Source organism: Coregonus lavaretus (assembly GCF_964263955.1).
Source record: "Coregonus lavaretus genome assembly, contig: HAP1_SCAFFOLD_2343, whole genome shotgun sequence".
NCBI lineage: Eukaryota > Metazoa > Chordata > Actinopteri > Salmoniformes > Salmonidae > Coregonus > Coregonus lavaretus.
Window position 1 is genome coordinate 41667 of NW_028163509.1, and position 12360 is coordinate 54026.

Below are 12360 nucleotides of genomic sequence, written 5' to 3' on the forward strand. Positions count from 1 at the left end.
GCTGAGTAGATCTGGAACGCTGCGCACGCTCGTCTCCAGCGGGCCGTGTGTCGGCACAAGGAACAGGCCAACCTCCACCGCAGTGAGGCGCCTGTTTTCTCTCCAAGCGACCGAGTCTGGCTCTCCAGCCGGAACCTGCCCCTCCACTTGCCCTGCCGGAAGCTGAACCCGTGGTTTGTGGGGCCGTTTAAAGTCCTGAGGAGGGTTAATGAGGTAACATACCGTTTGTAACTCCCTGCTGATTACTGCATTAACCCGACTTTTCATGTGTCTCTCCTCAGGCCAGTGGTGCCTGGTCCCCTCGCTGAGGCTGGACCCAGTGACGCCCCGCCTCCTCCTCTGGACATCGAGGGAGGTCCGGCATACTCGGTCCATGAAGTCCTGGATTCGAGGCCAGGCGGAGCGTCTCCAGTACCTCATCAACTGGGAAGGGTACAACCCAGAGGAGCGGTGCTGGGTTCCTGCGGTGGACATCCTAGACGCTTCGCTGACCAGGGATTTTCACCGTCGGTGCCCTGACCAACCCACACTGCATTCCCGTGGTCGTTCCCGAGGCCGGTGTCGTCCGGTCGGTGGTGGTGGGGGGGGGGGGTTACTGTCACGGATCCCCCCGGTACTGTTGCTCATTCCGTTCACCAGCTCCGGAAGTGTAATTTCTAAACGGGTCACCCGATATGGATGAAAATACCCTCATATTAAAGCTTACAGTCTGCAGTTCAACCTCATAGTCATTGTATCAGTTCAAATCCAAAGTGCTGGAGTACAGAACGAAAACAACAACAGCAATTGTCACTGTCCCAATACTTTTGGAGCTCACAGTACGTGTCCAAAAAACACAAATATTTCCTGAGCTTTTTTATATCGCCTAGATATACAGTACCAGTCAAAAGTTTGGACACACCTACTCATTACAGGGTTTTCCTTTATTTTTACTATTTTATACATTGCAGAATAATAGTGAAGACATCAGAACTATGAAAAAACACATATGGAATCATGTAGTAACCAGAAAAGTGTTAAACAAATCCAAATATATTTGAAATTCATCAAAGTACCCACCCTTTGCCTTGATGACAGCTTTGCACACTCTTGGCATTCTCTCAACCAGCTTTTTTTTAAATACACTGCTCAAAAAAATAAAGGGAACACTTAAACAACACAATATAACTCCAAGTCAATCACACTTCTGTGAAATCAAACTGTCCACTTAGGAATCAACACTGATTGACAATAAATGTCACATGCTGTTGTGCAAATGGAATAGACAACAGGTGGAAATTATAGGCAATTAGCAAGACACCCCCAATAAAGGAGTGGTTTTGCAGTTGGTGACCACAGACCACTTCTCAGTTCCTATGCTTCCTGGCTGATGTTTTGGTCACTTCTGAATGCTGGCGGTGCTTTCACTCTAGTGGTAGCATGAGACGGAGTCTACAACCCACACAAGTGGCTCAGGTAGTGCAGCTCATCCAGGATGGCACATCAATGCGAGCTGTGGCAAGAAGGTTTGCTGTGTCTGTCAGCGTAATGTCCAGAGCATGGAGGCGCTACCAGGAGACAGGCCAGTACATCAGGAGACGTGGAGGAGGCCGTAGGAGGGCAACAACCCAGCAGCAGGACTGCTACCTCCGCCTTTGTGCAAGGAGGAGCAGGAGGAGCACTGTCAGAGCCCTGCAAAATGACCTCCAGCAGGCCACAAATGTGCATGTGTCTGCTCAAACGGTCAGAAACAGACTCCATGAGGGTGGTATGAGGGCCCGACGTCCACAAGTGGGGGTTGTGCTTACAGCCCAACACCGTGCAGGACGTTTGGCATTTGCCAGAGAACACCAAGATTGGCAAATTCTCCACTGGCGCCCTGTGCTCTTCACAGATGAAAGCAGGTTCACACTGAGCACATGTGACAGACGTGACAGAGTCTGTAAACGCCGTGGAGAACGTTCTGCTGCCTGCAACATCCTCTAGCATGACCGGTTTGGCGGTGGGTCAGTCATGGTGTGGGGTAGCATTTCTTTGGGGGGCCTGTGCTTGCCAGAGGTAGCCTGACTGCCATTAGGTACCGAGATGAGATCCTCAGACCCCTTGTGAGACCATATGCTGGTGCGGTTGGCCCTGGGTTCCTCCTAATGCAAGACAATGCTAGACCTCATGTGGCTGGAGTGTGTCAGCAGTTCCTGCAAGAGGAAGGCATTGATGCTATGGACTGGCCCGCCCGTTCCCCAGACCTGATCCAATTGAGCACATCTGGGACATCATGTCTCGCTCCATCCACCAACGCCAAGTTGCACCACAGACTGTCCAGGAGTTGGCGGATGCTTTAGTCCAGGTCTGGGAGGAGATCCCTCAGGAGACCATCCGCCACCTCATCAGGAGCATGCCCAGGCGTTGTAGGGAGGTCATACAGGCACGTGGAGGCCACACACACTACTGAGCCTCATTTTGACTTGTTTTAAGGACATTACATCAAAGTTGGATCAGCCTGTAGTGTGGTTTTCCACTTTAATTTTGAGGGTGACTCCAAATCCAGACCTCCATGGGTTGATAAATTTGATTTTCATTAATAATTTTTGTGTGATTTTGTTGTCAGCACATTCAACTATGTAAAGAAAAAAGTATTTAATAAGATTATTTCATTCATTCAGATCTAGGATGTGTTATTTTAGTGTTCCCTTTATTTTTTTGAGCAGTGTATATTTTTTTATTACACCTTTATTTAACCAGGTAAGCCAGTTGAGAACAAGTTCTCATTTACAACTGCGACCTGGCCAAGATAAAGCAAAGCAGTGCGATAAAAACAACAACACAGAGTTACATATGGGGTAAAACAAAACATAAAGTCAAAAATACAACAGAAAATCTATATACAGTGTGTGCAAATGTAGCAAGTTATGGAGGTAAGGCAATAAATAGGCCATAGTGCAAAATAATTACAATTAGTATTAACACTGGAATGATAGATGTGCAAGAGATGATGTGCAAATAGAGATACTGGGGTGCAAATTAGCAAAATAAATAACAATATGGGAATGAGGTAGTTGGGTGGGCTAATTTCAAATGGGCTGTGTACAGGTGCAGTGATCAGTAAGGTGCACTGACAACTGATGCTTAAAGTTAGTGAGGGAGATTAGAGTCTCACCTGGAATGCATTTTAATTAACAGGTGTGCCTTCTTCAAAGTTAATTTGTGGAATTTCTTTCCTTCTTAATGCATTTGAGACAATCAGTTGTGTTGTGACAAGGTAGGGGTGGTATACAGAAGATAGCCCTATTTGGTAAAAGACCAAGTCCATATTATGGCAAGAACAGCTCAAATAAGCAAAGAGAAACCACAGTCCATTAATTTAAAACTCTGCGAAGAAGTCGGATGTGGAGGTCCTGGGCTGGCGTGGTTACACGTGGACTGCGGTTGTGAGGCCGGTTGGACATACTGCCAAATTCTCTAAAACGACTTGGAGGCAGCTTATAGAGAAATGAACATTAAATTCACTGGCAACAGCTCTGGTGGACATTCCTGCAGTCAGCATGCCAATTGGACGGTCCCTCAAAACTTGAGACATCTGTGACATTGTGTTGTGTGACAAAACTGCAGATTTTAGAGTGGCCTTTTATTTTCTCCAGCTCAAGGTGCACCTCTGTAATGATAATGCTGTTTAATCAGCTTCTTGATATGCCACACCTGTCAGGTGGATGGATTATCTTGGCAAAGGAGAAATGCTCAGTAAAACGGATGTAAACAAATTTGTTCTCAACATATGAGCGAAATAAGCTTTTTGTGCTTATGGAAAATTTCTGGGATCTTTTATTTCAGCTCATGAAACATGGGACCAACACTTTACATGTTGTGTTAATATTTTTGTTCAGTATACAGTATATTGAATGAAAGTAAGAGAAAGAATACCAGTAATCCCATAGATAGAGAAAAATGGAGGAGAGATGATAATATGATAATAATAGGATGATATAATAAGATGGCCTATTAGGTTGATGTAGTTGTTATCAATGTGGACCAGCCTTTGGGTTATACTGTACCATCCTCTAGTCATTACAGGTACCTAACCCGGTTGTTACCGAACAACTCTCACTCCTCCATTAAGAGATGTCGCATCTACCCATCTCACCTAATGCCAAGATAACCCAGATATCTGATTGGGTAACAAACTCCACAAAGCTTCTACATTATGCCTACAGCGGCCTGGTGTAACGCAATACCCCCAGTACAACATTTAAACCAGCCTAACCTAAGCACCATCCTGTCAGAGCCTGGCAGTAGCAGTATAGCAGAGGTAGTCTTAAGAGGCAGAATGTGGCAGAACACATGCCTGAACAAAGCAGGCCACTTGAGTTGCGTGTCTCTCTAAGTGGAGGGGGATATTGCTGTAACGCGATCCTCCAAATAGGGTTAGAAGTGACAGGTAGTGAGTCACCATCTCCCTCCCTCCCTCCCTCTCAGGTAGAATTCAACTCCCAAGGATGGAGGGAGGGGGAGGAATGGGCCTGTATCTCTGTTCTTATCTCTCCATTCCTGCAGTCGCCACCTCGGTTTGGGATCAGCTTAAACTGTCTCTCATCTCTCCTCTTCTCTCCTCTCTATCTGTCAGGCTCCAGTATACGGTCTATGGGCTCCAGACATCCCCACTCAGGTTCAGCTCTGGACAAACACATCTGACTTCAAAACAGTTAACATGAAAACACGTCACTTGCTGATAGCAAGTCAGTGAAGCTCTGACTATTTGGCTGAAATGTTTGCATATTTCTACTCTGCGGCGTGCTGACGATTGAAATATAAGAAAAAGCATATGCCATCATAATCTCCTTTTTCAGTTCAGTTTTTTTTATCAATGTAGCTGTCTGCAGGGGTAGACCATCAATGATGACATCTATCATGTTGGCCATGATGTTGGTCCAGTTTATTGTATGCTATGCATTACTTAGAGCACTCAAACAGCAAGTGAAAAACCAGAGAAAAACTGGACACTTGAAAATAGATAAAAGTTTCCCTGCATCTAGCCATCTCTTGGAGAGCATGACAGCCACTGCTGCCAAAGCAGTTGATCTCTGCCCAAACTGGACTGACACACAACACATGGACAGAGCATATGGAGGGAGATGCATAGAGCCATTATGTACTGAGAGGCGATCACATGAATAAACGAAGATCTTAGATGAAGCCTATTACCGTACTTTATGTTTGAATAGTGCTTAGCAGATAATCAGCTGGCAATGTATGGCTTGGGTGTGAGTGTGTGTGTGTGTGTGTGTGTGTGTGTGTACCGCAGTGAAACAAAAACTTTTGATGCCTGCATCACAGCTCATTGTCAGCTAGTCATTTTCTGACACTTTAACAGGAGAGTTGTTAGGGGATGCACTGCCAAGACACTGCCAGGTGAAAAGTGTGACGATTGGTTGTTGGCAGTCGCCACGGCATCACAAGAGCTGGCTGCAGACCAGAGCTCCATGAAAAGTCATTCCTCATGAGGAGTGTGTGTGTGTGTGTATAGTGTGTATAGTGTGTGTATTCTGTGTTAAGTGTGTGTTTTGTGTGTGTGTATGCATGCGTGCGTGTCCATCCATGTGTGGGTGTTCATGGATGTTTTCCAATATGCTGTTCTGAAATTTGCCAGTCAGCACTTCCTTCCCAGTAGGAGTGTGATTTGAAAGCTGAACTAACAGTATGTCAGTCCTCCACTTCCTCAAACCCATACTAACACATACCCGCGTACACACACAGAGCGACAACTGTGTTGCAAACATCAATTAAATCCCATTGGAGATTTCAACAAATTGGTGTTATATAAAATGTTTGAATTAGATTGAAGATGCGTGTGTGTTTGTCTCCACAACATGGTTCTGACATTTGAAGAGTAAGGTTGCCAGGCACTACAAAGTAAGGTGTCACCCAGAGATATTGCTTCAGACCACGGAGGGCTGACAGAGGGAGAGCAACCTACAAGCTGTCCTAGATATTAATCCGCTCAGGTTAACAGGGCTCACCATCAATCAATGTGTTCTTGCTTTGAGATGCACAGGAATCAGCTTAGTAAAGCGAAACCCTGGCAACATGAAATACCAGACAAATATCCTGTTAACCCATATATCTCTGTAGAAGGCTACATTGTACAGGGATACTGGAGTATGAAATGTATGCACTCACTAACTGTAAGTCGCTCTGGATAAGAGCGTCTGCTAAATGACTAAAATGTGAAAAGTAAAAATTTTATTAAGGTAGATATGTACATGTAGGCAGGGATCAGGAGAAGGTGACTGATTTTTTTCCCTCATCAATCTACACACAATACCCCATAATGACAAAGCGAAAACAGAAATACCTTATTTACATAAGTATTCAGACCCTTTGCTATGAGACTCGAAATTGTGCTTAGGTGCATCCTGTTTCCATTGATCATTCTTGAGATGTTTCTACAACTTCATTGGAGTCCACCTGTGGTAAATTCAATTGATTGGACATGATTTGGAAAGGCACACACCTGTCTGTATAAGGTCCCACAGTTGACTGTGCATGTCAGAGCAAAAACCAAGCCATGAGGTCAAAGAAATTGTCCGTAGAGCTCCGAGACAGGATTGTGTCGAGGCACAGATCTGGGGAAGGGCTCAAAAGAAATTCTACAGCATTGAAGATTCCCAAGAACACAGTGGCCTCCATCATTCTTAAATGAAAGAAGTTTGGAACCACCAATACTCTTCCTAGAGCTGGCCGCCCGGCAATCGGGGGAGAAGGGCCTTGTCAGGGAGGTGACCAAGAACCCAATGAGTTCCTCTGTGAAGATGGGAGAATCTTCCAGAAGGACAATAATCTCTGCAGCACTCCATCAATCAGACCTTTATGGTAGAGTGGCCAGACGGAAGCCACTCCTCAGTAATAGGCACATGACAGCCAACTTGGAGTTTGCCAAAAGGCACCTAAAGGACTCTCAGACCATGAGAAACAAGATTCTCTGGTCTGATGAAACCAAGATTGAACTCTTTGGCCTGAATGCCAAGCATCACGTCTGTAGGAAACAAGGCACCGCTTATCACCTGGCCAAAACCATCCTTACGGTGATGCATGTTGGTGGCAGCATAATGCTGTTTTCCAGCGGCAGGGACTGGGAGACTAGTCAGGATCGAGGGAAAGATGAACGGGGCAAAGTACAGAGAGATCCTTAATGTAAACCTGCTCCAGAGCGCTCAGGACATCAGACTGGGGCGAAGGTTCACGTTCCAACAGGACAACAATCCTAAGCACACAGCCAAGACAATGCAGGAGTGGCTTCGGGACAAGTCTCTGAATGTCCTTGAGTGGCCCAGCCAGAGCCTGGACTTGAACCCGATCAAACATCTTTGGAGAGACCTGAAAATAGCTGAGCAGCGACACTCCCCATCCAACCTGACAGAGCTTTATTTTTTTTTTATTTAACCTTTATTTAACCAGGTAAGCCAGTTGAGAACAAGTTCTCATTTACAACTGCGACCTGGCCAAGATAAAGCAAAGCAGTGCGATAAAAACAACAACAACACAGAGTTACATATGGGATAAACAAAACGTACAGTCAATAACACAATAGAAAATCTATATACATTGTGTGCAAATGTAGTAAGTTATGGAGGTAAGGCAATAAATAGGCCATAGTGCAAAATAATTACAATTTAGTATTAACACTGGAGTGATAGATGTGCAGAAGATGAGGTGCAAATAGAGATACTGGGGTGAAAATGAGCTTGGAGGATCTGCAGAGAAGAATGGCAGAAACTCCCCAAATACAGGCGTGCCAAGCTTGTAGCGTCATACCCAAGAAGAATTGAGGCTGTAATTGCTGCCAAAGGTGCTTCAACAAAGTACTGAGTAAAGGGTTTCTAAAAAAACAATTTTTGCTATGTCATTATGGGGTATTGTGCGTAGATTGATGAGGAAAAAATGCAATTTAATCCATTTTAGAATAAGGCTGTAACGTAACAAAAGGTGGAAAAGACAAGGGGTCTGAATACTTTCCTAATGCACTGTACATGTCAGAGGGTTGAAAAGTGACTGGTAGCAGGAATATATAAATGCTTATGGTAATATACTAATGGTAATATATACATGTAATCAGGAGTAATAGTGACCAGTATCAGGCTAAATAGATAGATACTAATGGTAATGGCAAGCAATAATCAATTAACAGCAGCGTAGTGGTAAGCATTTCAATGTTAATCTACACCTGTTGTTTACGAATCGTGACAAATACAATTTGATTTGATTTGGTAATAATGAATATAATCAATAATCATTTTAGCAGCAGCGTAGGTGTTGGTCTGAGCCTTGATGCACCGGTACCGCCTGCCGGACGGGAGCATGGAGAACAGTCCATGTCTTGGGTGGCTGGATTCTTTGGCAATTCTCAGACACCGCCTGGCATGTATGGGGCGGCAGGGGTGAATAATAATAATAATAATAATAATAATAATAATAATAATAATAAAATCAAGTGCAGTACATTAGATCATAAAATCAATTGCATCAATCAAAGTAACATTTAAATCAAAGGACAAGACGAAACAGGACAGATAAAAAGAGGATGGAGGGGTTGGGTAGAGGATACAAACCTGGTTTAGGGTGAGGGTTTAGGTCTAGGGGGGGACAAGGAGACCATCAGAGGAGAAGCGGAGGGAGCGGGGGGCATAGAGTCAGCTACCATCCTCAGTAGCTTTCCATCTAAGTTGTCAATGCCAGGAGGTTTGTCATTATTGATCGATAACAATAACTTTACAAAATTCTAACTTGCAATGTTTTTCATTCATTATTCTTTTTTTTTATGCATGAATACGATGGCTCACTGTTCATTGTTGGCATTTCCTGCCTAAGTTTGCCCACTTTGCCAATGAAGTAATCATGAAAATAATTGGCAACATCAAATGGTTTTGTGATGAATAATCCATCTGATTCAATGAAAGATGGAGTTGAATTTGTCTTTCTGCCCATAATTTCATTTAAAGTAGGGACTGGAAACCATCTATGGTGATGCTGATGTTGTGCTGTTTGAAGAGAGTGGTAGCCTAGCGGTTAAGAATGTAGAGTCAGTAACCGAAAGGTCGCTGGATTGACTCCCCGAGCTAACTAGGTAAAAAATATGTTGATGAGACCGTAGCCCTTTACAATCATACCCGTATATATGGCAGATTTAGGCAATAATAAGCACCTACATTGGAACGTCGTGGCTGTACAGTAACATGCTATACATGACATCAGAACACTGTATGGGTTAACTGACAGCCGCTCTGAACTTGAGCACGACAACACGTTGCCTCCACCCCTCGATAATTGGGCAACCTTTGCAAATGTTTTATTGTCTGAGTGAGGGAAATGCTGCGAATTACGATTACTATGCATTTTCAAAGAGGAGATGTTGAGGAATATAATAAATACTGCTTTAATGTCATACATGCAAGCCAAACACCTGTGAGTCCAAATGTGCACTTCACATTTCCAAATCATAAAACTCCTGTCCGCTTTGACAGAGTCAACGTTTATGATCACTATGTTTGATAAACAGTTACAAGATGACATGGCGTCATACCCTGGATCGTTCTGAACAGAATGAGCCTGTTTGTTTATTGTGAAGAAAATTTGCCGCTGCACATGCACCTGAATGCACTCATGACTCCTTTCTATGCCAACCAAAATCTGTTTCTCTGAATTGCCTTGTGAAAGCCTAGCAATGTAAAATCATATTTTATAACTTAACTAATCAAGTTGGCAATAGAACAAGCTTTCAAATGATGCCCACCTGACCCAGTTTGCGATTTATAATGGACCGTTTTTGGATTGTGTTCCAAACGACACAGCTAGGAGAGCTCAAAAAGGTACCTCACAGTTGAAGACTCTTCTTTGAGTCATAAAAGTGCATTGAAATTGCTTAGGAACTATGCACACTTTGGAGAGGTGTGTGGCCACTTGGAGACATCAGTTAGTCCTCTCACTCAAACCCTTGTCATTTTTTTGTTTTATGTTGCACCTACCCCACATTTTCAGATTACGTTATCAACATATGCGGCAAAAAGTAGAGTGCACAATGTACAAAATGTACATAAAATCAACTGTGAAATGTTTGGATTCAGTCTTGTGTCAGGTGAACTGTTGTGTACTTACCTTTGGTCTAATAATTTGCCCATTATCTCCAAACAGTTCCCTTTCATTTGCTACCATATAGGCCAATTCCCACGAGTGTAAAGGGTTAACTTAACCCTAATTGCACCTGCAAGTCGCTCTGGATACCCTTACAGAAAAACCACATTAATTACACGTGATCACGTGATCTTATGTAAAGGTAGCATGTCACAACCTGCAAAAGCAACATGTGATAACATGAAACTACACGTGAAAACAGTTGAGCAGATGTGAAAACATGAACTCGTGAAATAAATGTGGCCAGAATGGGGATGCAAAATTTTAACATGTGATACCATGAAACTACACGTGACAACATTTGAAAGTTTTTCACATGTAAAACTGCTAATTCAATTTTTACAAGTGAATGTTTTTCAATTGAAACTGCAATTCCACGTGTGAGAGTTAGATTTCCACAGTGCAAATTAGATTTTTACATGTAAACGTTTTTGGGGTGTGAAAAGGTGGTGTTAACATAACAACTGACCTCACATGTGTCTCTTTTGTATTCACATGTGAACATTTCAGTTCAAGATGTGAAAACAGCTATTTCACGTGTTCTTAAGGATCTGAGGGGCCATGCCAAATCATTTCAGCCTCCTGAGGGAGAAGAGGCACTGCCGTGCCTTCTTCACGACTGTTCTGGTGTGAGAGGAGCATGTTGAGTCCTCAGTGATGTGGACATCGAGGAACTTAAAGCTCTTGACCACAGCGGCCCCGACAATGTTGATGGGGGTGTGCAACCGCCCCGTTGAAGTCCAACTGGTGTTTGTTGTTGCTATTGGTTTTTCTTCTTGTGGTCTTTTTGTTAGCGGGATGATTGGTCCACCTGTCTGAAGAGCAGAGGAGACTCCAGAAAGACCAGTTTAGAGAGGTGCTAATAGAGAGAGAGAAGGGGAGATGGAGGGATGAGGAGAGATGGAGGGAAAGAAGACGTGGAGGGTGCAGAGCCTCAATCTGCTAAATGAATAATCTATATAGCAATGTGAAGCTATGAAGAACATATCCACTCCTTGTATCGCCACCTAACCTAGACACAACCTCACCACTTTAACCCACCCTTCACCCTTCTTCCTACCACCCCTCATACCCCTACTCCCCCCCCCCCCCCCCCCCCCCCCCCACCCCCACTTCACCCCCTGGTCTATCCTCATATCCCACTCCACCACCTCAATCTTCCCCTCCTTCCCCACCTCACCGTCACCTCCTCAGAGACAGAGAGAGAGACAGGGAGACAGGGTCAGGCCCCTCCCTCTCTAAGGAAACCCAATCCCTCTTTTTTCGCCCGCTGTAAGTGGGTAGCTGCCGACAGACAGACGTGACATCTAGCTGTCCTGTCCCTACAAGTGTGTGTGTGTGTGTGTGTGTGTGTGTGTGTGTGTGTGTGTGTGTGTGTGTGTGTGTGTGTGTGTATTTGTGTGCGTGTGTGATTTCTTCAACATCTTACATAAATTACACTATTTATTTAATGTGGCTGCTTTCTAATCGCCCGCGAACGGAGGGCAAGCTTTTAAGAGATTACACAACAGGTGCTTAACAGGAGGACAAAACAGAGCCAGTTACAACCAAGGCAGAGCTCTCCTGTCAGTGTTAAAGTTGGTTAAAGAGAATGTAACTGATATGTGAGACGAAAATATATGGCATGTCTCATGTCTGGATGAGTCACATTTCATGAGTCAGTTACCATACAATGTTAGCCTACCGTGTTAGCCTATGGATTATCTTGGCAAAGGAGATTTTCTCACTAACAGGGATGTAAACAAATTTGTGTACAACATTTGAGAGAAATAAACTTTTTGTGCGTATGGAAAATGTCTGGGATTTTTTATTTAAGCTCATGAAACATGGGACCAACACTTTACATGTTGCGTTTATATTTTTGTTCAGTGTATAAATTATAGAGAAATATAGATTGAATGAGTCATATCCCCATGAACATCAATCTCCAGCTTCCTTTCAAAGTCTGGTGACACAAGACTATACCCGTATTGCTATCTAGAGCCTGTTCTCAACCTTTCACTAAGGGCAGTGACGTGACCTTCGGGTCGTTTTATGATCTGCCTCTGCTCTCTCGTTTTCTCCCTCCCTCTCTCTCTTTCTCTGCCCTGTCCCTCTCTCTCCTCTATACCTGCTGTGACCTGTGACAGCTGGGATGAGTTCTGCTGTCATCACTTCCTGTCACCTGTGAGGTATGCCAGGGGGCGTGGTCAGGTTAGGGCA